General features: G+C 40.1%; 1 protein-coding gene across 5 annotated transcripts in view; it reads left to right on the top strand.

Annotated features, from left to right (window-relative positions):
• Positions 1 to 26,740, top strand: part of DGKG (diacylglycerol kinase gamma) — a 203,024-nt gene that overhangs the window by 15,085 nt on the left and 161,199 nt on the right. The window contains exon 1 of one of the 5 annotated variants that reach the window (XM_058730760.1): positions 4,922 to 5,017. The exons of the other annotated variants lie outside the window; for them this stretch is intronic. The gene's annotated coding sequence lies outside the window, so the exon portion shown is untranslated. Of the gene's footprint in view, positions 1 to 4,921; positions 5,018 to 26,740 lie in introns of those variants that run through there. 5 annotated transcript variants of the gene reach the window in all.

The following is a 26,740-nucleotide window of genomic DNA, read 5'->3' as shown; positions in this document are numbered from 1 at the left end:
ACAAGACAGAAAATAAAGGAGATGGCAAGGAAGCATTGAAAATTAAAAGGGCCATGAAAATGATGAACTTCAATACCTATTTACAACAGCTTACAAGTGGTCGCTTTAAAATATATTTTTAAAAATTTTTTAGAGAAAGAGAGTGTGAACTGGCGAGAGGGAGATAGAGAATCTTAAGCAGGCTCAGTGTGGAGTCCAATGGGGATGGGGGAGCTTGATCCTGTGACCCTGAGATCATGACCTGAGCTGAAATCAAGAGTCAGACGCCCAACTGACTGAGCCACCCAGGTGCCCCTAAATAACCCATTTTTAATAAAGGTCTTCATCTTGTATCAGAAAATAAAATTCAACCATATGTTATTTACCATGTTCATCCCCGAAATACAATGATGTGCAAAGATTAAAAATAAAATGCTGAGACAGGGTAGCAGGCAGATGCAACAAACATGAAAGCAGAAACCATGACATTGATAGAAGACAAAATGCAGCTAAGACAAGGATCATTAAATAAGGCAATGAGGGTTGTTTTATCTAAACAAAGAGTCCAATTCGCAGTGCAGATATACTGTCATGGAAATATATGCATTAATAAATGTTGATTGCATTAACTGATATTGCACCCAAACTATACTAGTGGTGAAAGATTTTAAAATGCCACGCTCAGGCTTTCATATACCAACCAACCAAACAAGAAATAATATAAATACAGGAATTGTGTAATATAATGAATACTGAATGAAGATTGAATAGTTACAGGGTGCCTGGGTGGCTCAGTGGGTTAAGCGTCCGACTTCGGCTCAGGTCATAATCTTGCAGTTTGTAGGTTCAAGACCCACGTTGGGCTCTGTGCTAACAGCTTAGAGTCTGGAGCCTGCTTCAGATTCTGTGTCTCCCTTTCTCTCTACCCTTCCCCTGCTTGTGTTCTGTCTCTCTCAAAAAAAAAAATAATAATAAATAAACATGTAAAAAAAAAAAGAGATTGAGGGGTGCCTGGGTGGCTCAGTCGGTTAAGCGTCTGACTTTGGCTTAGGTTATGATCTTGCAGTCCTTCAGTTCGAGCCTGGCGTTGGGCTCTGTGCTGAGAGCTCAGAGCCTGGAGCCTGCTTCAGATTCTGTGTCTCCCTCTCTCTGACCCTCCCCTGCTTATGCTCTGTCTTTCTCTGTCTCTCAAAAATACACATTAAAAAAATTAAGGAAAAAAAGACATTGAATATATGCTGCATAATATCCAAAATACAGAGAATGAAAATTTTTTTCAGGGTTCAAAGAACATTTACAAAAGTCAGTTGTATATTAGGTTACAGATAAAACCTCAGGAAATTCCTCAAAGCAGAAATAATAACGGTCATAGTATCTAAATATTAGAAATGAGTAATAGAAAATAAAATGGGGGACAATTCATAAATTATGGTTCATTTATATAATGAAATATGTATGTGTAGAATGTACTATGTAGCCATGGAAAACGATATTATATGTAAGAGAATGTTTAGTAACACCAAATAATAGTCACCATATTCTGTTAAGTGAAAGGAGTAAAAAAGAGATAAAAAGGTCAAAACCTAAAAACAAAAGAAGGGCATGCATCTATTCATGGGGAAATTCTAGAAAGAATTTACAGCAAAATGTTAATTTTGGTTGTAGTTGGTAGTGGAATTATTTGTGATTTTTATTTTAAAATCATTTTAAAATATGATTTGGATTCTTGGCTAAGATTAATATTATGGTCACACTATTTGTAGTTTGTAGAATCCGTATTCTTCCACTTTTTTGCTAATGAAAATAAGATTAAATAAGCTTGTTTTTAGACCTTCTTATTATTGCTGTTTATTATTATTATTGCTTATTATTGCTGTTGTTCTCCAAAATTCTTCAGAGATCAATAAGAGTGGTTCAGTAATCACTGAAAGTTCTTCTGGTCATCCTTGTTCCTAAGCAATAGACCAAACTGTTCTTTGCTCTTATCGTTCAGAAATTAACCAGTCCACTCAGTCCACTTCCCAAACTTCGTCCAGATTTTTTTTTTTTTTGCCAATATGGTCGTTTTTGTTGTTGCTGTTTGTATTAGTAATTTCAGATCATTCTGAGCTATTTTTTCATGATGTAATTTGTATAAATTTGTGCCATCTTCCTATATGTTGCATGATTTTTAATATATTTTATTGTTTATTATTTTTAATTTAATTTATTGTCAAGTTAACTAACATACAGTGTATACAGTGTGCTCTTGGCTTCAGGAGTAGTTTCCCATGATTCATCGCTTACATACAACACCCAGTGCTCATACCAACAAGTGCCTTCCTCAATGCCCATCACCCATTTTCCCCTCTTCCCCACCCTCCCCGCCCCCCCATGAACCATCAGTTTGTTCTCTATATTTAAGAGTCTTATGGTTTGCCTTCCACTCTGTTTGAAACTATTTTTTCCCCTTCCCTTCCCCCATGGTCTTCTGTTTGTGGGGAAATAGGTTCTACTTACATAAATGAGTTGGAAAAAAGCTTAGGGTGGAAAGCCGCCACCACGGGGCAAAAACACCTGAGGTTAGCTAGCGAGATACTGTAATGGGAATCACAAGTACTTTCCATCTGATGCCAATATACTATTGTACTTTGATCACAAACTCCACTTGTCTCCCCGACCTTTTGCTTTTTACACAAGTTAATGATTACTCTCTGATTGTTGTCTCCACGTTCACGTATGTAAGGTCTTGTTTTCTTCACATTCACCATGTGGGTAATATCTTGTGAGCTCAATAAATAAGGAGACGAAACCCCTGTTCGGGGCTCTTGTTTCCTCCTGGACATTAGCTCTCTCATATTCAATTCTGTATCCGCTCTCTTGCTGGACAAGAGAGAACTCCAGACTCATAGTCTGCGACACTGTTAAGTTTCTCAAATTCCACATTTGAGTGAAAACATACGATATCTGTCTTTCTCTGACTTACTTCACTTAGCATAATACCTTCCAGTTCCATCCACGTTGTTGCAAACGGCAAGATTTCATTCTGTCTCATTGCCAAGTAGTATTCCATTGTATATATAAACCACATCTTCTTTATCCGTTCGTTAGTTGATGGACATTTGGGCTCTTTCCATAATTTGGCTATCATGGAAAGCACTGCTATAAACATTGGGGTACATGTGCCCCTATAAATCAGTACTCCTGTATCCTTTGGATAAATTTCTAATAGTGCTATTGCTGGATCATAGGGTAATTCTATTTTTAATTTTTTGAGGAACCTCCACACTGTTCTCCAGAGTGGCTGCACCAGTTTGCATTCCCACCAATGGTGCAAGAGGGTTGCTGTTTCTCCACATCCTCACCAACATCTCTTGTTTCCTGAGTTGTCAATTTTAGCCATTCTGAAAGGTGTGAGGTGGTATCTCATTGTGGTTTTGATTTGTATTTCCCTGATGATGAGTGATGTTGAGCATCTTCTCATGTGTCTGTTGACCATCTGGGTGTCTTCTTTTGAAAAGTGTCTATGCATGTCTTCTGCCCATTTCTTCACTGGATTATTTGTTTTTTGGGTGTTGAGTTTGGTAAGTTCTTTATAGATTTTGGATACTAACCCTTTATCCAGTATGTCATTTGCAAATATCTTCTCCCATTCCATTGGTTGTTTTTATTTTTGTTGATTGTTTCCTTTGCTTTTTATCTTGACAAGGTTCCAATAGTTCATTTTTGCTTTTATTTCCCTTGCCTTTGGAGACATGTCAAGTAAGAAGTTGCTGTGGCTGAGGTCAAAGAGGTTGTTGCCTGTTTTCTCCTCTAGGGTTTGGTTTACTGTCTCATATTTAGGTATTTTATCCATTTTGAGTTTACTTTTGTGTATGGTGTAAGAAAGTGGTCCAGTTTCATTCTTCTTCATGTTGCTGTCCAGTTCTCCCAGCACCATTTGCTAAAGAGATTGTCTTTTTTCCATTGGATACTCTTTCCTGCTTTGTCAAAGATTAGTTGGCTATACATTTGTGAGTCTAGTTGTGAGTTCTGTACTCATTCCATTGGCTTATGTGTCTGTTTTTGTGCCAATACCATACTGCCTCGATGATTACAGCTTTGTCGTAGAGGCTAAAGGCTGGGATTGTGATGCCTCCCACTTTGGTTTTCTTTTTCAACATTACATTGCCTATTCGGGGTCTTTTGTGATTTCATACAAATTTTAGGCTTGTTTGTTCTAGGTCTCAGAAAAATGCCAGTGCGATTTTGATTGGGATTGTGTTGAATGTGTAGATTGCTTTGGGTAGCATTGGCATTTTAACAATGTTTGTTCTTCCAATCCATGAGCATGGAATGTTTTTCCATTTCTTTGTGTCTTCTTCAATTCCTTTCATAAGTTTTCTACAGTTTTCGGTATACAGATATTTTACATCTTTGGTTAGGTTTATTCCTAGGTAGTTTATGGTTCTCGGTGCAATTGTAAACCGGATCAATTTCATGATTTCTCTTTCTGTTGCTTCATTTTTGATGTATAGAAATGCAACTGATTTCTGTACATTGATTTTGTATCCTGTGACTTTGCTGAATTCATCTATCAGTTCTAGCAGCTTTTTGATGGAGTCTTTCGGGTTTTCCATGTAAAGTATCATGTCATCTGCAAAAAGTGGAAGGTTGATTTCTTCTTTGCCAATTTGGATGCCTTTTATTTCATTTTTTTGTCTGATTGCCAAGATTAGGAGTTCCAACACTATGTTAAACAACAGTGGTGATAGTAGACATCCCTGTCATGTTCCTGATCTCAGGGCGAAAACTCTCAGTTTTTCCTCATTGAAGATGGTATTAGCTATGGGGTTTTCATATATGGCTTTTATAATGTTAAGGTATGTTCCTTCTATCCCAACTTTCTTGAGGGTTTTTATTAAGAAAGATGTTGTATTTTGTCAAATGCTTTTTCTGCATCTATTGACAGGATCATATGGTTCTTATCCTTTCTTCTATTAATGTGATGTATCACATTGATTGCTTTGCAAATGTTGAACCAGCCCTGCACCTCAGGAATGAATCCCATTTGATCATGGTGAGTAATTCTTTTAATATACTGTTGAATTCGATTTGCTAGTATCTTGTTGAGAATTTTTGCATCCATGTTCATCAGGGATATTGGCCTTTTTTTATGGGGTCTCTATCTGGTTTGGGAATCAAGGTAATATTGGCTTCATAGAATGAGTCCGGAAGCTTTCCTTCTGTTTCCATTTTTTGGAATAGCTTGAGAAGGGGTGGTATGAACTCTACTTTAAATGTCTGGTAGAATTCCCCTGGGAAGCCATCTGGCCCAGAACTCATTTGTTGGGAGATTTTTGATAACTGATTCAATTTCTTCACTAGTTATGGGTCTGTTCAAATTTTCTATTTCTTCTCATTTGAGTTTTGGTAGTGTGTGGGTGTCTAAGAATTTGTCCAGTTTGTTGTCATTTAATTTTTCATAGTATTCTGTGATTATTGTATTTCTGGGGAATGGTTGTGATAAGTCCATTTTCATTTGTGATTTTATCTGTTTGCATCCTCTCTCTTTTCTTTTTGAGAAGTCTGGCTAGGAGTTTATCAATTTTGTTTATTTTTTCAAAGAACCAGCTCTTGGTTTCATTGATCTGTTCTACTGTGGGGGTTTTTATAGATTCTGTATTGTTTATTTCTGCTCTTATCTTTATTATTTCTCTTCTTCTGCTGGACTTGGGGTTTCTTTGCTGTTCTTCATCTAGTTCCTTTAGGTGTGCTGTTAAGTTTTGGGGTTTTTCTTGTTTCTTAAGATAGGCCTGGACTGCAATGTATTTTCCTCTTAGGATTGCCTTTGCTGCATTCCAAAGGGTTTGGATTGTCATGTTTTCATTTTCATTTGCTTCCATATATTTATTAATTTCTTCTTTAATTGCCTGGTGGCCCATTCATTCTTTAGTAGGATATTCTTTAACCTCCATGCATTTGGAGGCTTTCCAAATTTTTTCTTGTGGTTGATTTAAAGTTTCTTCACATTGTGATCTGAAAATATGCACGGCATGATCTCAATTCTTTTATATTTATTGAGGGCTGTTTTGTGACCCAGCTTGTGATCTGTGTTGGACAATGTTCCATGTCACTCAAGAAGGATGTGTATTCTGCTGCTTTTGGATGAAAAGTTTTGAATATATCTGTCAAGTCCATCTGGTCCAGTGTATCATTCAAGGCCATTGTTTCTTTATTGATTTTCTGCCTAGGTGATCTGTACATTGCTGTAAATGGAGTCCCCTGCAGTTACCATATTCTTATTAATAAGATTGCTAATGTTTGTGATTAATTGATTTATACATTTGGATGCTTCCTTCCACATTGGGGTCCTCAACATTTACAATTGTTAGCTCTTCTTGGTGGATAGACCCCTTAATTATGATATAATACCTTCTTTATCTCTTGTTACAGTATTTATTTTAAAATCTAGTTTGTCTGATATAAAAATGGCTACTCCAACTTTCTTTTGACTTCCAGTAACATGATAAATGGTTCTCTATCCCCTCGCTTTCAATCTGAAGTTGTCGTCAGGTCTAAAGTGAGTCTCTTGTAGACAGCGTATAGATGGATCTTGTTTTTTAATCCATTCTAATACCCTATGTCTTTTGGTTGGGGCATTTAGTCCATTTATATTCAGAGTTATTATTGAAAGATAAGGATTTAGTGTCATTGTGTTATCTGTAGGTTTCATGTTTGTGGTGATGTCTCTGGACCTTTGTAGTCTTTGCAGCATTTCACTCACAGAGTCTCCCTTGCATGGCTGGTTTAGTGGTCATTAACTGCTTCATTTTTGTTTGTCTAAGAAAGCTTTTATCTCTCCTTCTATTCTGAATGATGGCCTTGCTGGCTAAAGGATTCTTGGCTGTGTATTTTTCCTATTCAACACATTGGAGATTTCCTGCCACTCCTTTCTGGCCTGCCAAGTTTCAGTTGACAGTTCTGCTCCTACCCTTATGTGTCTGCCCTTGTTAGGTTAAGGCCCATTTGTCCCTAGCTGCTTTCAGAATTTTCTCTTTATCTTTGTCTTTTGCCAGTTTCACCATGATATGCCAGGAGAAGACCTATTTTTGTTGAATCTGAAGGGAGTTCTCTGTGCCTCCCAGATTTGAATGTCTGCTTCCTTCCTCAGATTAGGGAAGTTCTCAGCTATAATTTGTTCAAGTAAACCTTCTACCTCTTTCTCTCTCTTCTTCTTCTTCTGAAACTCCTATGATACAGATATTATTACATTTTATTGAATCACTTAGTTCTATAATTCTCTTCTTGTGGTCTAGTATTTTCTTATCTTTTTCTCAACTTCATTTTCCATAATTTTATCTTCTATTTCACTTATTCCCCCCCTGCTTCCTCCATCTTTGCTGTCACTGCATCTAGTTTATTTTACACCTCATTTACAGCATTCTTAATTTGTTATGACTATTTCTTAGTTCCTTGATCTCTGCAGCAATAGATTCTATGTTGTCTTCTATGCTTTTTTCAATCCCAGTTATTAATCATATGACCATTATTCTAAATTCTTGATCAGATATATTGTTTATATCTGTTTTGGTCAACTCTCTAGCTGTCGTTTCTTCCTGGAATTTCTTTTGAGGAGAATTCTTCCCTTTTGTTATTTTGGCTAGTTTTCTGTCCTTTATGTGTTTTAATAGCTTGTTATGTGTCCTGCATCTGTGAGCACTACTATATGAAAAAGGGGTCATACACTGTCCAGGGCCTGGCCCTTCAGGAGGTGTTTTGGAATGTGTTGTGTGTTCTCTGTTGTGACTCTGGTTGCTTTATCTCCCTAGTCTTAATGGTGGTTTGGACCTTCCACCAGATGTGCTTTGATCTGCTCATTGAAGTAACCCTGGAAAAAATATAAGAAGGAGGGGGTGGTGGAAGAAGCCTTATCCCATACAAAGAGAAAAATGACAGGAGTGGAAAAAAAGAAAAGAAGAAAAAAAATTGACCAGGCAGAGAATCAGAGAAACTATACTGCTTAATCCAGAGAGAGGGAGAGAGGAAAATAAAGAAGAAAGAGATACAGAAAAAGGGTAAAAAGAATAGATTAAAAAATGTCTGCTTAAACAAACCAAACAACCAGAATAGAGAAGGGAAGAAATGAGAGGAAAAAAGGGAAGGAATACACACACACACACACACACACACACACACACACATACACACACACACCCCAAATAAGAATGGACCAAGAACCAAATCCGAAAAATGCAAAACTGCTTTACTGATATTTGATGGTGCCTAGGAACCAGTGGCTGCACTGGTCTGGAGGAGGGACTGTCTGGTTCAGGCAGTGTCGGTCTCATTCTGGTAGATAGCAGTTACCAGGCATGGAGGGGTGTGGTTTGGTGTAGACAGGTTCTGCCTCCACTGTGAACCATTGTCCTGTCCCACTGTGGACCATTGTCCTGTCCCCTGAAGCCCCACCTTGTTGGTGATGGGAAGAAAACTGGCAACACCCCAGTCTCTCCTACCCGGATCGGGTGTCCCATACCACTGTCTTCAGACCAACCTCACAGTGCTGCGCAGGCACGAGTGGGCCAGTTTTACCTGGTCCACAGTCTCCCGCACCTCCCAGGCGCTCTGATGGATTCAAACCCGGATGTCTTAAAGGATCCCACTCTGAGCACCCCAATTCTGGAGTAGTGCCACTTCACCCAGCCAGCTGACAAAGGGCCTCTGGCTGGCGGGCACCTGCAGGGTCCTTTGTCCTTGGAGCGGCTATATGCCTTCTTCCCACCACACTCAAAGGAGGGGACTGCTCTCTCTGACTGCACCTCTGAGCTCGCTGCTGAGCCCTGGGCTGGCTCCCCTCCTCCCCAGGCACGCAAACAGGGTGGCTGGCCCCAGTCCTGAGAAAGCCTCGTAAGCCTAGAATGAGGTAGACATTGTTCTTTCTCTGTTTTTTCCATTCCCCAGTCCATGGTTTTTCTCTTGTCCAAATATAGTCCTACCCTTCCACAGCCTCTCTTTCTCTTCCTTTTGTCTCTCCACAGAAGGGGATCCCTCCCTGCCATGCCTAGGCTTCCCGTTTTATCTCTCCCAGTTTGTAGTCATGCACCTATGGCCCCCCAAGTTGTCCCCGTGGGCTCCTAGAGATGTTTCTGTCACTCTGTAGCCCAGATTCCTAGAATTCCAAGTCTTCTGGCCTCAATACTGCTGTGTTTGAGGGATGAGGGAACTTTGGGTCCCCCTGTTTCTCCCCAATGTTGACTCCTACCCCCTATATATTCCATGATTGTATGCATTTTCTTTATTTCTAAATGTCCTTTTCAGATATGAACCCATGCATTAGTCTTACAGGCACTTTTATTTATTTAAGAATCATTCCTTTTTCCTCTTGTGTAAATTTAGCATTCTTGGCTTTTTTTTTTTTAATTTTTTTACAACCAGATTTCTCTTTGACAATCATGACCTCTGAGTGAGGAGTATTTCTTTCTCTCAAGATGTCTCTTATGCCTACTTCACCTAGCAAGTTCATTTCTGATTTGGTATTGAAATTTTGGGAGGAGAAAGGAGGTCAAAGGTAAATAATACCAATTATCAAGCCCCCTGAATGTGGCGAATGACGTTTCTGTTGAAAACGCGAGGAAAATCTGTTGGTCAGAATGAGGTCCAGAGGACATTATTCAATTAAATTTCTTTACTCCATGTCAACAAGGGAAATAAAAAAACACCAGTCTGATTCTCTGCTTTTAGCCAAATGAGCCTTTCTGCAGACATTCAGCTAGTACAGGTTCCCTTTCTGTGCTCCAGCTTCCCTTGTGCCAGAACAGTGGTGGCTAGGAATGCACCCTCCATTTCCTTCTTGTGGCCAAGTGGCCTGTCGAAAATCCTCACAATGATATAACATATGTTCCTCATCTTTTCTGCTCAGTCATGAGATATCCTAGGTGCTCTGTCTTCAGAGACATGAATCCCCATTATAAACCAATTTTGGATCCAAAGCCATATGACCATGGATACATGTCAGTGCATAAATACAGCTTCTAGTACTCTTTGTAACCACATGTGCCTGTGTTGTATACAGCACAGGTATACAAGTACACCAAGTACAATACTTGGTGTATTTGTCACCAAGCATGTCCCGTCTCCTGCTTGTTTTTGTTTTACCAGTAGTTCCACACTTTGGACATATTCATGGTATTATCCTGGCTCTTCAATCCCCTTCCCCGTCAGCCTGTAGGGAGATCCATGCCCCCCGCACTGAGGAGGTAGAAGATTGAGCATATGGTGAATCGTAGCCCAGAAAGTGATAGCCAGTATTGACACGGTTTGCTTCCTTTTTGTCCCAGAATCCCGACTGTTAGCAGAAAGAGTGGATGACATCATCATCTCTATTCCCAGGTTTTTCACTGTCTGCCTAAAACTAGTGGGAGATCAGTTCAGATTAGATGAGAAAGGACTTTGAATGCTTGGAAAAAGCAGTTGAACACAAACTGGTAGTCAGTAAGAGGCAAGTATTGGTTCTTGAGAAAGTAAATAATTGAAACTGGTGGGTTTTGTAGGGTAAAGGACTCAAGTACAGAGAGGGCTGAAATGGAGGGAGGCAATTATAAAGATCAAAGATGGAGCCAATTAGTCAGAAATTGGGGGTACCATCACAAGAAAGGAACAGAGCTGAGAAATAATATAAAAGAATTGCTAAGTTGGTTTCTGATTTGGTATTGAAATTTTGGGAGGAGGAAGGAGGTCAAAGGTAAATAATACCCATTATCAAGCCCACTGAATGTGGAGAATGACATTTCCATTGAAAAAGTGAAGAAAGTCTGTGTTATTTCATTTTGGAGGTGGAGGTAGGAGGAAGATAAGTTTGAGAGTAGATCTATTTATATATTTAAAAGTCACACCTAGGAAATGGTTGGAGGACTGAATAAATGCATGTGATTTCATCAGCAACAGGATGTCTTTCTGACCAAACTAAGCTCAGTGTGTTATTTCACGCTCTGTTCAAAACAATGTCAATCAAATCAAATGATTTTTTTCTTTCTTCTTCTTCTTTAGTGGGGGCTGATTTCTGTCGGGTATTTTTGTCTAGTTGAGTGATTCACCCGGGGAGGCCAGCCTCTCCAATTGGGCGATGATTTATTAAATACATTCAGCCAAAAGACTAATTCTGTGCTCTCTCCAAACCCCCCCAGTGTCCCAATCCAGCTCATGTATCCAGTCACTCCTAATCATTGCAAGCAAAAGTTGCCACAAAATGCCTATGTCATAGTCTTCTGCTTTATTGACTAATTGCTTTTAGCGGTGAAGGTAAAATTTATAATGTTTTATCTTTTTGTTAAGTTTATTTATTTTGAGAGAGAGAGAGAGAGCAAGTGAGCATACACAAGTCAGGGAGAGGCAGAGAGAGAGGGAGAGAGAATCCCAAGCAACACTCACTAACTGCATTAACAGTGCAGAGCCCGATGTGGGGCTCAGTCTCACAAACTGTGAGATCATGACCTGAGCCAGAATCAAGAGTTGGACACTTAACCAACTGAGCCACCCAGGCGCCCCATAATGTTTCATCTTTTAAAACAGCTAGCTCTGAAAGCATCATCTTTCCCTTCCATCCCTAAATTCATACCTTCTCTCATCTTAAACCCCTTTCTCCACTATATGAGGGCACTTGTTTTAAGATATCAGGGAATGTTGGCACAATTGCCTGCATTTGATAAAGAAGGGAAGGCAGTTGGCATCCATCGAGCATTATGTGCCAGGCAGTGTGCTAGGAAGTCTCTATTCATGATGTCTAATCCTACTCTATAAGGTGATACCACTATTTCCATTTTCCAGCTGGGAAAACTTGGGCTCAGAGAGATTAAGGAGGAGTAACTAATGTGCTCAAGACCACAGATCCAGGAAATGTCATGGGTGAGGTATGGACTTGGGTTTGTTGGACTCCAGGGTGATAGTCTTTTCTGTTTTCTGACGGACGTAGATTTCCAGGTGTAGGATACTGTTGGCACGTTGTTTTCCTCATCAGAAACCTGTATTGTGAAAAAACAGGAGGAGAAGCCCTTTACAGCCCACAGGACTTGCCCCTTGACATCTCACCCACTGCCAACCCGTACACACACACAAATGAAGACAACTCATGAGTTTGGAAGATATGGGGAAATGAAATGGTACACTCCTAATTAGTTTGAGCTAAGACATCCATTAACTGTAATTTTTATTGAAATTGAAAATGTAAGAAATAATCTCATAGCATGAGGAAACTCTTAAATTAGACCTAGTTTAGGAGTCTTGACATTTTGCGGTGCCTGGGTGGCTCAGTTGGCTAAGCATCCAGCTTCAGCACAGGTCATGATCTTGCGGTTTGTGATTATGAGCCCCACATTGGGCTCTGGGCTGTCAGTGAAGAGCCTGCTTCAGATCCTCTGTTCCTCTCTCTCTCTCTCTCTCTCTCTCTCTCTCAAAAATAAGCAAACAAGCAAATAAAAAGGAGTCTTGATGTTTTGATTTCAGCCATTCCTGTCCCCAATCTAAGCATGACAGGTGTGTTTAGTAAATGAGAGTCTTTTCCTCCATTCATTCTTCCTAATCAACCACATGAGCATCATTGTACCCTGAGCTCTTCTGTCTCTGAACTCCATAGCCCTTAGCTCATACAGCCTGGTACTATACCTTTTATGGCAGCTTTGTGGCATCCCCCTTGGACCGTCAGTTCACTGAAGACTGAGATCACTCCTTATTCATCTCTGAAGCCCCCACAGCTCCTAGCAGAGTATTTTACACATACTAAGAGATGAGTGAATGTACAAGTATAATTGACTTTTGAACATCATTATTTTAACCAAACTTTGTAGGAAAGATAAATAGAAGATAGAACAGGACTTCAAGCTGAAAAACAATACACTGTGATGTACAGAATAACAGTTCTGGTGTAGGAAAATTTCAGGGGTATTTGTGGTATATACATCTATGTATAGTTCACAAACACTGAAATTCACATATACACATACAGTACTCATAAAGTACAAAAAGACATACAATGCACGTTGTTCATACTATAAGCCCACACACAATACATGTCCATATGTAGTATGAATGAATACCTTCAAGTACATCTACCTTCAAGTCAATGTTCTCCAATCTCTAACCAATGTAAGAAAACTTTGAGAAGATTGATTTGGGTTATGCCAGAGAAAAGAGAAAGAAGCCGACCAAAATAGTGGGGAAAAGAGGAATCTCCTTTATATTTTAAAAATTATACAAATAATATATCCCCCTTTTTAAAATAATTACAACATTACAGATACTGGAAACTCAACTTCTAATTTTTATATGTGCCTTGGAGGTATTAATTATGATATTTTGTGTGCATCCTTTCATATGTCTTTTTTGAGATTGCATACATATATTTGACTATTAAAAATGTTGCAGAAGATTCTGAGATTTTTAAATTTTTTTTTACTTCTATTGTTACTTCTGATAGTCATAATAACTATAAGGGAGATTCCATTATTCTCATTTTACACATGAGGACTCTAGGGCTCAGATAGATTAAGATTTAAAAATTTTTCCAAGGTCACATACATAGTAAGTACCAGATCGAACTTGAACCTTCCTTTCTACGAATAATAGATTTCTCCATTTATTCAGATTTTCCTTTATATCCTTCAGTAAATTTTTATAGATTTTTTTCATAAAGGTCTTTCACATTTCTTGTTAATTTCTGAGAACGTTCCACTTTTCATTAAAATTTTGAAAGAGATCTTTTTCTATTATGCTATGTTTTCTAAATGGCTATTGCTCGTGTGAAGGAAAGCAATTCATTTTTTAAATATTGATTTTATATACAATTACTTTGTTGAAATTCCTTAATAGTTTGTTTCATTCTCTTGGTTTTTATACTATCCTATCATTTAAAAATTATGACAGCTTCCTCTTTTCTGTTCTAATATGTACACCTCTTATTTCTTATTTAATTGCATTGCCTAGGACCTCTAGTAGTTTGTTGAATAGTAGATATCATAACGTGCATCCTTATCTTGTCCTTGATTTTAATGACAGTGTTTCTAATACTTTGCCGTTTAAGTATGATGTTTGCTGTGGGGTTTTGGTAGTAGCTATTGTGAAGTAAAGGATGTTCCATTTACCTTCTCATGCACTTAGAGATGTCTTTTTTTCTTTCCTTTCCTTTTCCTTTCCTTTCCTTTCCTTTCCTTTCCTTTCCTTTCCTATCCTATCCTATCCTTTCCTTTCCTTTCCTTCCCTTTCCTTTCCTTTCCTTTCCTCTTCTTTTCTTTGTTTTTTTTTTTTTTTTAGAGGCAGGGGCAGAGAGAGGGGTTGAGAGAGAGAGAGAGAGAGAGAGAGAGAGAGAATCTCAAACAGGGCTCAGTCTCATGACCCTGAGATCATAACCTGAGCTGAAATTAAGAGTCAGACGCTTAACTGAGTGAGCAACCCAGGTGCCTCCTGTGTGTGTGTGTGTGTGTGTGTGTGTGTGTGTGTGTATTTGCTTTTCCATCATACTTAGGTATTGAATTTTATCAAATATTTTTTCTGAATTTATTAAGATGTTCATATGAATTTCTCTTTCATTGTGTTAATATAGTGAATTATATAGGCTTTATAATTTGGATCTATCTCGTTGCTTTCCTGAAATAAACTCCATGTATTGTCCTTTTAATAGTATACCAAGTCTGGGGGGTTTATGGTGGGAGTTGCTTAATTTAGTAAGGAGGTTGGTCTATAATTTATTTTTTATTTGTGCTCTCCTTATTCCATTTTTGTTAACTGGGTTATACTGGCCTCATAAAATAAACTGTAACTTAACATCTGGAACAACTTATGTAAGATAATTAATTATCTGTTCCTTGATGATTCTTAGAACTTGCCTGTAATATTGTCTAGACCAGGAGAGTGGGGCAAGTAGACTTTTGAATATTGATTCAGTTTCATCAGTTATTGACTAGTCAGGATTTTGTACCTCTTTTTTTTAAAAATTTTTAAAATTTTTTTAAATGTTTATTTATTTTTGAGGGGGGGGGAGGGCAGAGAGTGAGGGAGACACAGAATCTGAAGCAGGCTCCAGGCTCTGAGCTGTCAGCACAGGGCCCGACACAGGGCTTGAACTCATGGGCTGTGAGATCATGACCTGAGCCAAAGTCAGAGGCTTAACCGACTAGAGCCACCCAGACGCCCCAGGTTTTTCTACTTTTTGAGTCACTTTTGATAATTTGTTTTCTCAGAATTTTCTCATCTTGTTTTTCACATGTAGTGCTATAAAGTTGCTGTCTTATTTTTTCATAATTTAATAAAATCTCTTTAACTTACAGTTATGCCCCCTTTTGCATTCCTGTTTATTTCTGAGACAGAGACAGAGCATGAGTGGGGGAGGGGCAGAGAGAGAGGGGGACACAGAATCTGAAGCAGGCTCCAGGCTCTGAGCTGTCAGCACAGAACCCTACGCGGGGCTCGAACTTACAGACTGCGAGATCATGACCTGAGCCGAAGCCGGCTGCTCAGGCTGCTCAACCGACTGAGCCACCCAGGCGCCCCCCCGCCCTTTTGCATTCCTAATATTGCCAGTTTTTCTCCTTCTTCTCCGCCCTTCCTTCCTTCCCCTTTCCTTCCCCATCCTCTACCTCAGTCTTTCTCTCTCTACCTCTCTCTTTCTCTCCCCCTAAAGAATGATTTATTTTATTGGGTTTTTTTCAAAACAATAAAAGAGCTTTTTTAAAAAGCATTTTTTATGTTTATTTTATTTTTGAGAGAGACAGAGCATGAGCAGGGGAGGGGCAGAGAGAGAGGGAGACACAAAATCCAAAACAGGCTCCAGGCTCTGAGCTGTCAGCACAGAGCCCAATGCAGGGCTCGGACTCATGAACTGCGAGATCATGACCTGAGCCGAAGTCAGGTGCTTAACCGACTGAGCCGCCCAGGGGCCCCAAAAGAGCTCTTGATCTTATTTCCGAACTGTCCAGTTGTCTTGTTTTGGGTACAAGCCCATTACTTTCAGCCTTTAGTACTGCCCTCCTCAGCTTTATTTAGATTTCTTTTCTTCCTTTTCTGGCTTCTTGGGCTGAGGTTTAGTTCACCTTTTTCCATCTTTCTGGTTTTATAAGAAATCCATTTAAGGCCACACATGTCCTTTAAGCATTGTTATAACCAAATGGCATATTTCCTAAATTGACATGTAATACTTCCATGTTTTCATTTTCTTTTTAAGCAAGAAGTTACTTAATATGTGGGCTTTTCCCCCTTAATTTCCATGTTGTTGTGGATCCAATTTCCTGGGGAACAGATTCTGAGATGCAGCTTGCAGTGCAGGAGGGCTATTAGTTTCAAAGGGAGTGCTCTTGGGATCACCACTTGAGGAGGGGAAGGGACAGAGCAGGATTTGGCAAAGGAAGAAATTGGACTGGGAAGGCCCTGCTGGGTTGTTTTCCTTTGGCTGAGAAGACTGGGCCTTCATACCCCTCCCCTTCGTATCATTCAGGAATTGGATGTGGGTTGTCCAGAGAGGGGGCATGACCTCAGGCAAGGCAACTTTTTCCAGCTAAGGCAATTCCTAAAAAGGTTTGACAGCTAAGAGCTGTGTGCCAGCAGCACTCTCAAATAGCTGGGGCAATAAATCCTTCTTTCCGAAAGAAGATCTGGTTGGCACAGCTCAGCACCTATTACAAATAGTTATAGTTTTAATAGTTTAACTAAATTTTGGCTATTGATATTTAATCTGTATGAGACATTTCTCCATGGATTTGATTTTTTAAAATTCTTTACTGCATTTCAGTGATTTCAGAGTATTTAATTAGATGCATGTACCAAAATGTATTTAGCAGTCCCATACTGTGAGACATTTAAATTGTTTGGAATTTCTGTTATTATGAACAGTTCGGCCACAAATAAAATTACAGGGAAATGGACATTTTGAGGCTATTGATACATAGGGCTATATTGGCTAATTTACTTCCATACCAACCCTGCTGGAGAGTTTCCATTTTCTTGCTTTCTCACCAACAAGGATATTACCTGGTTTTGATACTGTGGCAGTAGTATCTTACTATTGTGTCTATCCAATGAAGTATAATTTAAATGAATATAAAAACAAGTGACATCTCCCAGCCTAAAATGATGGCAACAGATGCTGTCATGGCAAAGAGTTGGTGTCTAACATTTCTGGAAGGAAAATGGAGTTACTCTTGGAAGGAACCCTAAGTATTATGACTCCACTATCTGCAATTGCTAGATGAGGAACTTGAGGTCTAGAGAGTAGAAGTCAGTTGACCAAAGTCACCTGGCTACTAAATGTCAGAACCAGCAGTAGACCCCAAGGCTCCAGGCCATACCACTCCACCTTCTCTGATTTTCTTGGGAAATTAATGTGTCTTTCTTCCTAGTTTCCAAAACTCCATCAAACTGTGGTATTTCTGAAACTGGAATTCATGAGTCCCCTATGAAATGTTTTACATTCTGTGCTTTATTCAAATAAGACTATTTATATTTTAAAATATATTTGTTATAGATGTATTTGTATTTTCTTGATGACTGTCTGACATCAAGTACTGCTGTGTGATTTTAGTGCCCCTGTTATCTTGTGTCACGTGGCATACTGGTGAAAAACAACCTCCAGCATCAAATTACCTGGATTTGAGTCGTGCACCCATCAGTTAATAACCACATGACCTAGGATAAGCTACTTAAAACTCTGTGCTTCAGTTTCCTCATCTTTAAAATAGGCAGGATATTTGTATCTTCCTCATAGGGTTGTTATGAGTAGTCAACCAGATAATTCACATAAATTAGTTGCAACAGTCTGGCATGTTGTAAAGGTTAGCTATTATATATGAGGTGTTTCTTAAACTGGGGCCTAGATACCTCTGGGATGAAGAGGGCCACGCAGGGACATGTAGTCTGGAGTCAGAATGAGGTGTAAGCACCCCCAGGTGCCGTTGTCCATGGTGCTTAATTATTATTGCATGATTATCCATGCATTTATTGTTATTCTATGAAGTTGGTGGAGGAAGAAAAATCCTGGCCTCCTCAGATGAGCCAGAAAATTGATCCTCAGGCAGTTTACAATCTAGAAATGGTTTTAATTATCTTCCTACATCTGAAAACCAGAAGTATGTGCTTTGCATTCAGGCCGACTTGGTTGAATGATGGCTCAGCTGCCTGCAAGGAGTCTGATCCTACATATGGTGGCAATACTAATTCTTCCTCTGAAAGATTATTTTGATGATTATGTTCATGTAGAACAGGCATTAGATTCTCAATAAATAGTAGCTGTTGTTCAGCTGTTGTTTAGCTGTTGTTTCTTGCTTCTTGGGGAGCAAGAAGTGGGAGGAAAGAAACAGGAGAATTAGAGAATGGGAGGCAGTAAGTAGCAGAGGAGGGAGAGGAAAATGAAATAGAGGATGCTCATGGCCCAGCTCACCACAAGTTCCTCCTGGTCTGCTGGGCCTTTCCAAGCTAAATGTGGTTTCACACACTGTTCCAAATACAAATGTTGTCTCTGTGGTGTGGTTTTGTCCGTGGTTATTGTTAACACACACCAACATAAGCATGCAGCACACCATAGTGTGTTTTTACAGGCTGTCTTTTTCTAGACCTGCCAAGCTGCATACTCATGCCTTGTGGTGTCCCAGCTCTTGACAGTTTCCTTTCTGACACAGCAGTGAACTGCACCATGAAATAGAGTTGTCATATTCTCACCCTCTCAGGATTTTCTGTTTGTTGGGTTTTGCCCTTCACTTTATGGTAGGGAACGCCTGTTATCTGTTCTGTGCCCTCTCCAGATGATACATTTGGCACAAAATGGAGGAATATGAAACATAGATCCAGATTGCAAAGAAGGGAAAATTCTGCAGGGAATATAAATCATAACATGAGAATTTTAGTAACTAAGGCAGGATAACAGGCATCTGGCAATCATGGGGCTCTGGCTTCCCTATGATGTTTTCCTATCTCAGGAAAGTAGAACTGAGAGATCTGACTGCTTTACTTTAGGGCTCTCTTAAGAAGGAATAGCTCCTGGTATCCCAAGCTTCTCCTCTCAGTCCTGTCCGTTACATTAAAGTAAAGCAATGGTTACAAAACACTGGCATGCGTCGGAATCTCCAGGGCTCTGTAAAACACAGATTACGGGGCCACCCTAAATTTCTGTAGGTCTATGGTATGTGCGAATAATTTTCTTTTCTTTCATGTTCCCAGCAGTGCCAGTAACTGCTTGTGTGAGGATCATGCCTGAAGAACCACTATCAGGAAATTTTACTTGCTATGACTCTCATAAACGTTATACAAATAATTCTCATACCAACCCCCTGTGAAACATGTGTTACTATTATTATTTTTTTCTTTTTTAAAAATGTTTTATTTTTGAGAGAGAGAGAGAGAGGGAGAGAGAGAGGCAGAGTGTGAGTGGGGGAGGGGCAGAGAGAGAGGGAGACAGAATCCAAAGCAGACTCCAGGCTCTGAGCTGTCGGCACAGAGCCCAACGTGGTACTCAAACTCACAAGCCATGAAATTGTGACCTGAGCTGAAGTTGGATGCTTAACCAATTGAGCCACCCAGGCGCCCCTATTATTTTCATTTAGAAATGAAGAACAACTTGTTTAATGTCACATAATTGCAAGTGGTAGAGCCAGGATTTAAATTCTGGTCTAATTTCAATGCCATACTTGTGTTTAATGCTTTGGGAAGAAGGCCCCCTGAGACTGGATAGGAGTCATTTTCCCTAAGTAGTAATTTCCCCTCATGATCCTTTCCCTGCGTCACCCCAGCACCCCTCACATCCCTTAGCTCTGGAGCTACATCAGGTCTTGGTGTTGCTATTTGTGAGGCCATTTCTTCAGCATTTCCACTGTAGCTCCCCCAGCAGCAAAGCCAAGACTACATTCTCCTATGTGGAAAGAACAGAGATGACCCAAGTGCCAGAGCAAGTTTTTTTGAAGTCTCATGTTTTACTTCAAGCTTCCTGCATAGTTTACATTCTGTTCTATTCTGTGTTCATGTTTAATATAATGTAGTTATTTTCCTCAAATACTATTTATTGGCTTCCCAGGATCAGGCCAAGGTTTTTCCTCTGGCTTCCAGTTTACCTTCCAATTTGAGGATGAGGGTTTATGTCCTCCATGGTCGGCTTATTGATGGTATCAGCACCTAACACAGGGCCCGGCACTTACTTGTTTTATTGTCTCATAATGAAAGGAAAGACCATGGGCTGCGGGACCAAACAGACTTGGGTACAAATAATAGTTCTGGCACTTACTGATGGATGAACTTGGGAGAATCACTCTGGGACTGTTGTTAGGGCTGTAAAATGGGCATAAAAAAATAGCTCCCTCACGGGGTTTGGTGGCTATTGTGCATGAAGCATGCAAAGCACCAGATGTGTGGTAGTCTATAAATGGAGGTTGCTGCTATGGCATACTGTTGGAGTGAAGTGTGGAATGGGTGGACAATTAAATGAACGAGTGTCCCACACACAAGCTATGTTACCCCTGGGCTGTAAATGCCTCCCAGCCTGACACTGCCTGCCTGTGCTAAAGGCAGCCCCCCTTGAGTATCAGGTCTCAGCTTCTCCCAGGAGCCTGCACGGCACCCCCCCCCACCCCCCACCACCTGGACAGCTTTGTCCAGCTTGACATTTTCACACTGCCCCCAGAGCAGGGATTCTTATGTGTAGTCTGAGGGTGCAGATGAGATGCAAAGTCCTTAAATGCAAGTCCTCTCTAAGTTGTTACAGGTAGCACACAATCCCAAGACTTCTATTTTTATGTTTGTACAAGGAATATACACTGGTAATTTATTAAATGAGTTATTAGGGATTACTCATATTTGCTGTTCATAAACTCAAATTAGCCCGTTACTATGTTCCCCAGGGAGCTCTAATTCGGTTATCTGTGGAGTCTGGCTGCTTCTAAATACTCAGCGACTTACTGCCTCCTCACTCAGCTTGATGGTTAGAACCCTGTGACCTACGGGAAAGTGACATTGCTTTCCTGCAGTGTCAGACTTGCGTTGAGTTGGTTGTGGTGTTCAGCTACTGCTATTCTTGCCTTTTAATTAGAAATTAGGGTTCATTTAACTTCATCATTATCATATTAGCTTTTGGAGGATATTTGGTTAACCTCACAGCATGTAGTGACATACACTTGCCTCAAAAATATTTTAGGCCTATAATTTCCCAATTACTAGATTTTAAGACATGAACAGGTTGCAGTTCAAGCTTGAATCATGTGTATTCTCTTGCTAAACAGGTACATATGTACTCTGCACCCAAAAGTGCTTCTGTAGTTGCCCTGGTTATCTGTGACCACATAACTAACTGCTTCCAAATCTAATGGCTCAACAATCATTTTACTGTTCTGAATGATTCTGTGCATCAGGAATTCAGACAGAGCTCATCAGGGACAGCTTATCTCTGCTCCACATCATGTCTTATTAAGGCAGCAAAATCCAAAACAGCTTCTTGTCCTCCATGTCCGGCAGCACAGCAAGGACAGCGTAAGTGACTGCATGCTGGCTGGAATGGCTTCAATGGGATTGCCCAGGGGGGGCTTTAGTTTTTACCATCAGCTAGGTGGCTCACTTCTCCTCCAGGTAATGTGAAGCCTTCCACTGTGTTCCCAAGCACAGTGTTCAATGCTCCCAAGCACACAAAAGTGGAAGCTGTTGGGCCTTCTTCAGGCTTGGACCTGACTCTGGCACAATGTCACTTCTGCATTCCTTCGGTTAAAGCAAATCGTAAGCACAGCCCAGACTCAAGGAGAAGGGACCAAAATGGGCATGAGTTTTGGAGGGACCCCCATGTGATAAACTATACTGTGAAAGTGGCAGTTCATTAATGAATTCAAACAACTTTAAAAGCTCCTAACATGGGTGACTCAGTCCATCAAGCATCTTTTTTTTTTTTTTAATGTTTATTTTTATTTTTGAGACAGAGACAGAGCGTGAATGGGGGAGGGTCAGAGAGAGGGAGACACAGAATCCGAAACAGGCTCCAGGCTCCGAGCTGTCAGCACAGAGCCCGACGCGGGGCTTGAACTCACGGACTGTGAGATCATGACCTGAGCCAAAGTCGGCCGCTCAACCGACTGAGCCACCCAGGCGCCCCAGTCCATCAAGCATCTTACTTCGACTCAGGTCATGATCTCACGGTTCGTGATTTCGAACCCTTTGTCAGGCTCTGTGCTGACAGCTCAGAGCCCGGAGCCTGCTTCGGATTCTGTGCCTCCTTCTCTTTCTGCCCCTCCTCTGCTCGCTCTCTTTCTCTCTCTCTCTCTCTCTCTCTCTCTCTCTCTCTCTCTTTCTCTCTCTCTCCACCACCCTCTCTCTCTCCACCACCCTCTCTCTCTCTACCACCCTCTCTCTCTCTCTCTCTCTCTCTCTCTCTCAAAAATAAATAAATGTTAAAAAAAAAAAAAACTCCTAAATTGGCTAGGCTGAATAAAGTGACTATTGTAAGTTTATAGATTATAGTTACAAATTTACAGGTCATTATTTTAAGATTAAAATTGCATGCATTATTTAGTATTAAAATTATGATTTTAATATTGAATTTAGAATTTTAATATTGAAATTAGAATTTTAATATTGAAATTTAGAGTTTAATATTGAAATTACAATTTCAATGTTAAAATTAGAATTTCAATATTAAAATTATTTTCCCATTGGGAATGCAAACAGGTATGGTAGGATCTTTTGCTCTGTGCAAGTGGTCTCAGTCAAAAAAGGTTGAGAACATCTTTTCTACTGGTCAAGAAATGAGCCCCAAGAAATCTTATAGTAGCTAGAGCCACAAAGCTGACAGGCAGACACTGTTTATGCCCTGATGGAGCTCAGAGTCTCACAGGGAAGGGTTGGCAAGTCTACTGCAGTGTGACAAGTGCCATAATGGAGAAAAGCCCGAGGAGCTACTGAAGGGCAGAGAAGACATGCCAAGCCCAGGCCAGGCAGTTAAAGGGAGCTTCTTAGAGCAGGTGACACTAGAACTGAACTCCAGAGGCAGCGTAGGAGTCACAGAGTTTAAGAAGGATCCGCAGGCGCACAAGCCCAGACATAGGACAGTTACCAAAATGTGACTTGTCACAAGTCTGGGAAGAGAGAGGAGTTCTTATCTTTCTAGCTTTTAGTTATTCTTCCCTTAGAAAAAAGTACTCATTATGGTTTTGTTATATAGCTCATCGTGTGCACATAAATAAGCTCCCCCAATCTGATGCCATATTCATGAATTAATGCTTTTATGAGAGCAGGGAGAAGATGAAGAGGTGTTTGTTCTGGGTAATTGGCTATGGCTGATTCATTCTGATGAATAGAGAGACCTGGGGTGCAAGTCAACATCCATTGAATGTGCTGTCTTCCTTCTGACTTGTGATTTCCATGCTGACATCTGTACAGAACAAATAGAATTTGATCCGGGATATGAAATTGCAGAGCTAGAAGGCGTGTTCTCCCCACCCCCTCATTTTACAGACAAGGTAACTGAGGCCCGGGGAGCCGAAGCAAGCGCTCAGAGTGACATAGCCATAGGGACATAAAACACACTCTTCTCCCATCCAAGGCTGACAACACCCAATCTGAGCATTATTTAGAAAACCCTAGTACCCTTTCTTTTCCTCTCAGGAAGGATATTCAGGGTGGTAATAAGAAGACTGTGCATACTGTAAAGAGCCTCTGAGAGGGGCGTGTTGAGTGGGCTGCTGAAAGGGAAATGCTGAGTGATGTCAGCTGGAGCAAACCTCATGTGAGGGAGCTGCCATCTCTGCCAAAGGCGGAAAGCCAGAGGGGCTGTCCTGAGCGAATGTGGTGGACGGCAGTGACCGTCTGGGGAGTCAGGCCACGTGCCAGGCCCCTGACTTATCCTGGTGGAGGTAAATGGTACAGCTTCTTCCACCACGAAGCCAAGCGCTGAGCTACCGTGGAACAACAGTGATCATGAGTATTTGTGGAATTGTTGCAAAATACACCTTTGTCTCGTTACTCCTCCTCAGCTCCTTCAGGAGTCTCTTCCACCCCCACCTGGCATGCCTACTACCAGATGGCCCCCCGGTTCCTTGTACATGTCCGTACCACTACACTTCCCATCATGTGTGTTAATTATCTGTTTGAGTGTCTGTCTCCTGCACGGGCCCACCAGCCACCACAACAGAGAAGTTAGAGGACCTGCATGTTCTAAGGGAACACAGCTGGAAGAACAGTGGAGTTTGCTCAAAGAGTCAGAAAAAGCTATAGAAGAGAAGGGAACTTTTAATCTAGAACCGGGTATGGGTAGTAGTTTGTTATGGGAAGGAAAGAGGGTCATTCCAGGTAGATTAAAGGCATGGTGTGTTTGTTAGTCCATTAGCTAATGTTTATGAGATGCTGCCATGTGTTGGGTACTTTGCTAGGTGCTAGGAGGACACAGGATGATTTTGCTGGAAGGAACATGGAGCATGTGGGGCAGGAGAGAATTCGAGTGAAGATGAGGAGGTGAGCTGTACCACAGGTAAAGGTTTTTCTGGAGCTGGCTGAAAAGCCTACCCAAAAGGGTCCAAGAGAAGCCACCAAAGGTTTTCAGGCAAGTGAAGTGTTGGGATCAAATTTGGTTCTAAATGAGGAAAATCTCTATGACCAGATATGGGATGATTCATGGGATATATTGTTAAGTGAAAAAAAAAGTGTACAAAAGACAATTGTTAATATGCTACCTTTTGTGTAATAAAGAAGGGGCAATAAAAAATATCCATGTATCTGCTCACCGGTGCAAAAATAAACAGGAAGGATGAGTTAGAAACTGTAAGGGTTGAGTGGGAATAAGATGGAAAGGAGAGGGATGGATACAGTAAAAGAAATGGGGGAAGCAAGGCTTCTCTGAAGATACCTTTTATATAATTCTGACTTTGGAAACAAAGAATCAATTGGGAATGGAGGAAAAAACCTTAGAGTGAAATACAAACAAAAATGAATAGGAGTGTGTAAGAACTAATCTAAGTAACTTTTGAAAATAGTATTTTGAGGACGTGCTTTGTTGGCTGAAAAGAAGTGTCAAGAAATCTTAAATTCTTTTTTGTTTTTCACAGTGTTGTAGCTAACATTCTGAAACCACTTTCTGTATATTTTTAGAGTGAGCAAATAAATATATTGTAGATAATGGAAACAAAGTTTGTTGGAGAAGGGAGCTCAAAAATACAGAATGAGAGGGAGGCTACAGTTGATAATGTAAAATTGGGCTATAGTTGGAGGTCTGAGGATCAACTTGGTTTTTTTAACATGGATGGCCAGCCAGCCAGCTGGCCTGAGATGAGATATGTATATATACCTGCATATATTTCTTGGCTCTGGCCTTGATAAAGCCTAAAAGCAAAGACACCCAGTAGCAATGAGCACACTTAGTGCCCAAAATTTGGCTCCAAATTCCATTCTCCTCTGAAAGGAATCCGTACTTTGGAGAAGTATGTACTTTGGGGACTGATTTCAGGACGAGAACTCAGTTAGTACAGGGTGAGACTGAAACATTTTGTAGTAACAGAAAATAAAGATGTGCTCAAAGAATGATGGGACTATGTCTAAAGAACAGGGAATCAACTTGAATGAGTCTCTACTGGCCAAATCTGGGACAATTTGAATCAAAACAAATAAAGATTGTAATGGATTATAACCCTCTGAATAAAATAAGAATCCATTAATATAAACAAGTTTGTATTATATGTAAATATAACATACATTCAAAGTTATTTATATAAATATTTACATATTTATATTATATATATTTATATTGTTTGTAGTATAAATAAATATCTATAAGTAAACTGGTATGGAGAAATAGAGAAGAGAAAGCTCTTCTTTATAGTAGAATCCAAACTAATAAATATAGAAGGAATGATAGAATTAGAAGTTTTCTATCATAATAATAATTAATTCAGGCAGGAATCATCAGTGGATGCTCAAACTAGTGGGTAAAAGTTTGATGAGTAATTACAAAATTACAACAGCTTCAAGCAGGAGAAGATCAGAAGCCAAGCTCAGAAATCTATGGCACAACACAAAGACTTTGTACCCAACTACTATCAGCTGATTGTTTAAATCATATTACTAAGTGTTGTGTTTGCAACAGGATAATGATAACCAAATATTGAGAGTTCACTGTGTGTTAGGCGTTGTGTTAGGTGAGGTTTTGGGATTATCTGTTTGTTTGGTTTTTGCGTATGTCAACACTAGCTCAGTGAGATTTTTATTAGTACCCCCATCTTTGAGGTGAAGGAACGAGGGGTCAAGAAACACAAAATTTGTCTAATGTCAAATAGCTGATAGGAGGAGGAGCAAGATTCAAAGCCCTGCCTTCTGACTTGGAGTTCCACAGTGTTCTATTGGGCAGCGCGTCTCTCGATCCTCTTAGAGCTAACTCTGTGCTTCTAGAAGTGTGCAGAATGGTACGGCCAGAGAGGCATTCTTAAAAGCCTTGGGGGTTCCTTCTTTCTTCTCACCATACTTATTACTGAACACCTGGTCTCATTTTTCCCCCTCTAAAAATAGGGAAGGCAATGCTTAATTTACATGGTTGTTAGGAGGGCTAAATGGGCAAATACATGTAAAGCATATAGTGTGGAGTAAACGTCCACTAAATGACAACTGCAGCAGTAGTAACACCAGTTGTAACACTGAACTCCCTGGTGTTACAGAAAATGTTTCTAAAGGTCACCCCTCACGTTTGGACTGAACTGATAATCAGAGGGTAGATCATAAAAAGCTTTGTGTATCATAAAAAGAAGATCATGTTTTATTCTATAGGCAATAGAAAGCCACTGAAGAATTCTATTACTGGGAGAGATGTAATCTGGTT

Source organism: Neofelis nebulosa, chromosome 5, assembly GCF_028018385.1.
Source record: "Neofelis nebulosa isolate mNeoNeb1 chromosome 5, mNeoNeb1.pri, whole genome shotgun sequence".
NCBI lineage: Eukaryota > Metazoa > Chordata > Mammalia > Carnivora > Felidae > Neofelis > Neofelis nebulosa.
Note: the sequence above shows the minus strand (reverse complement) of the source record. Positions and strands in the feature narration are given on the sequence as shown.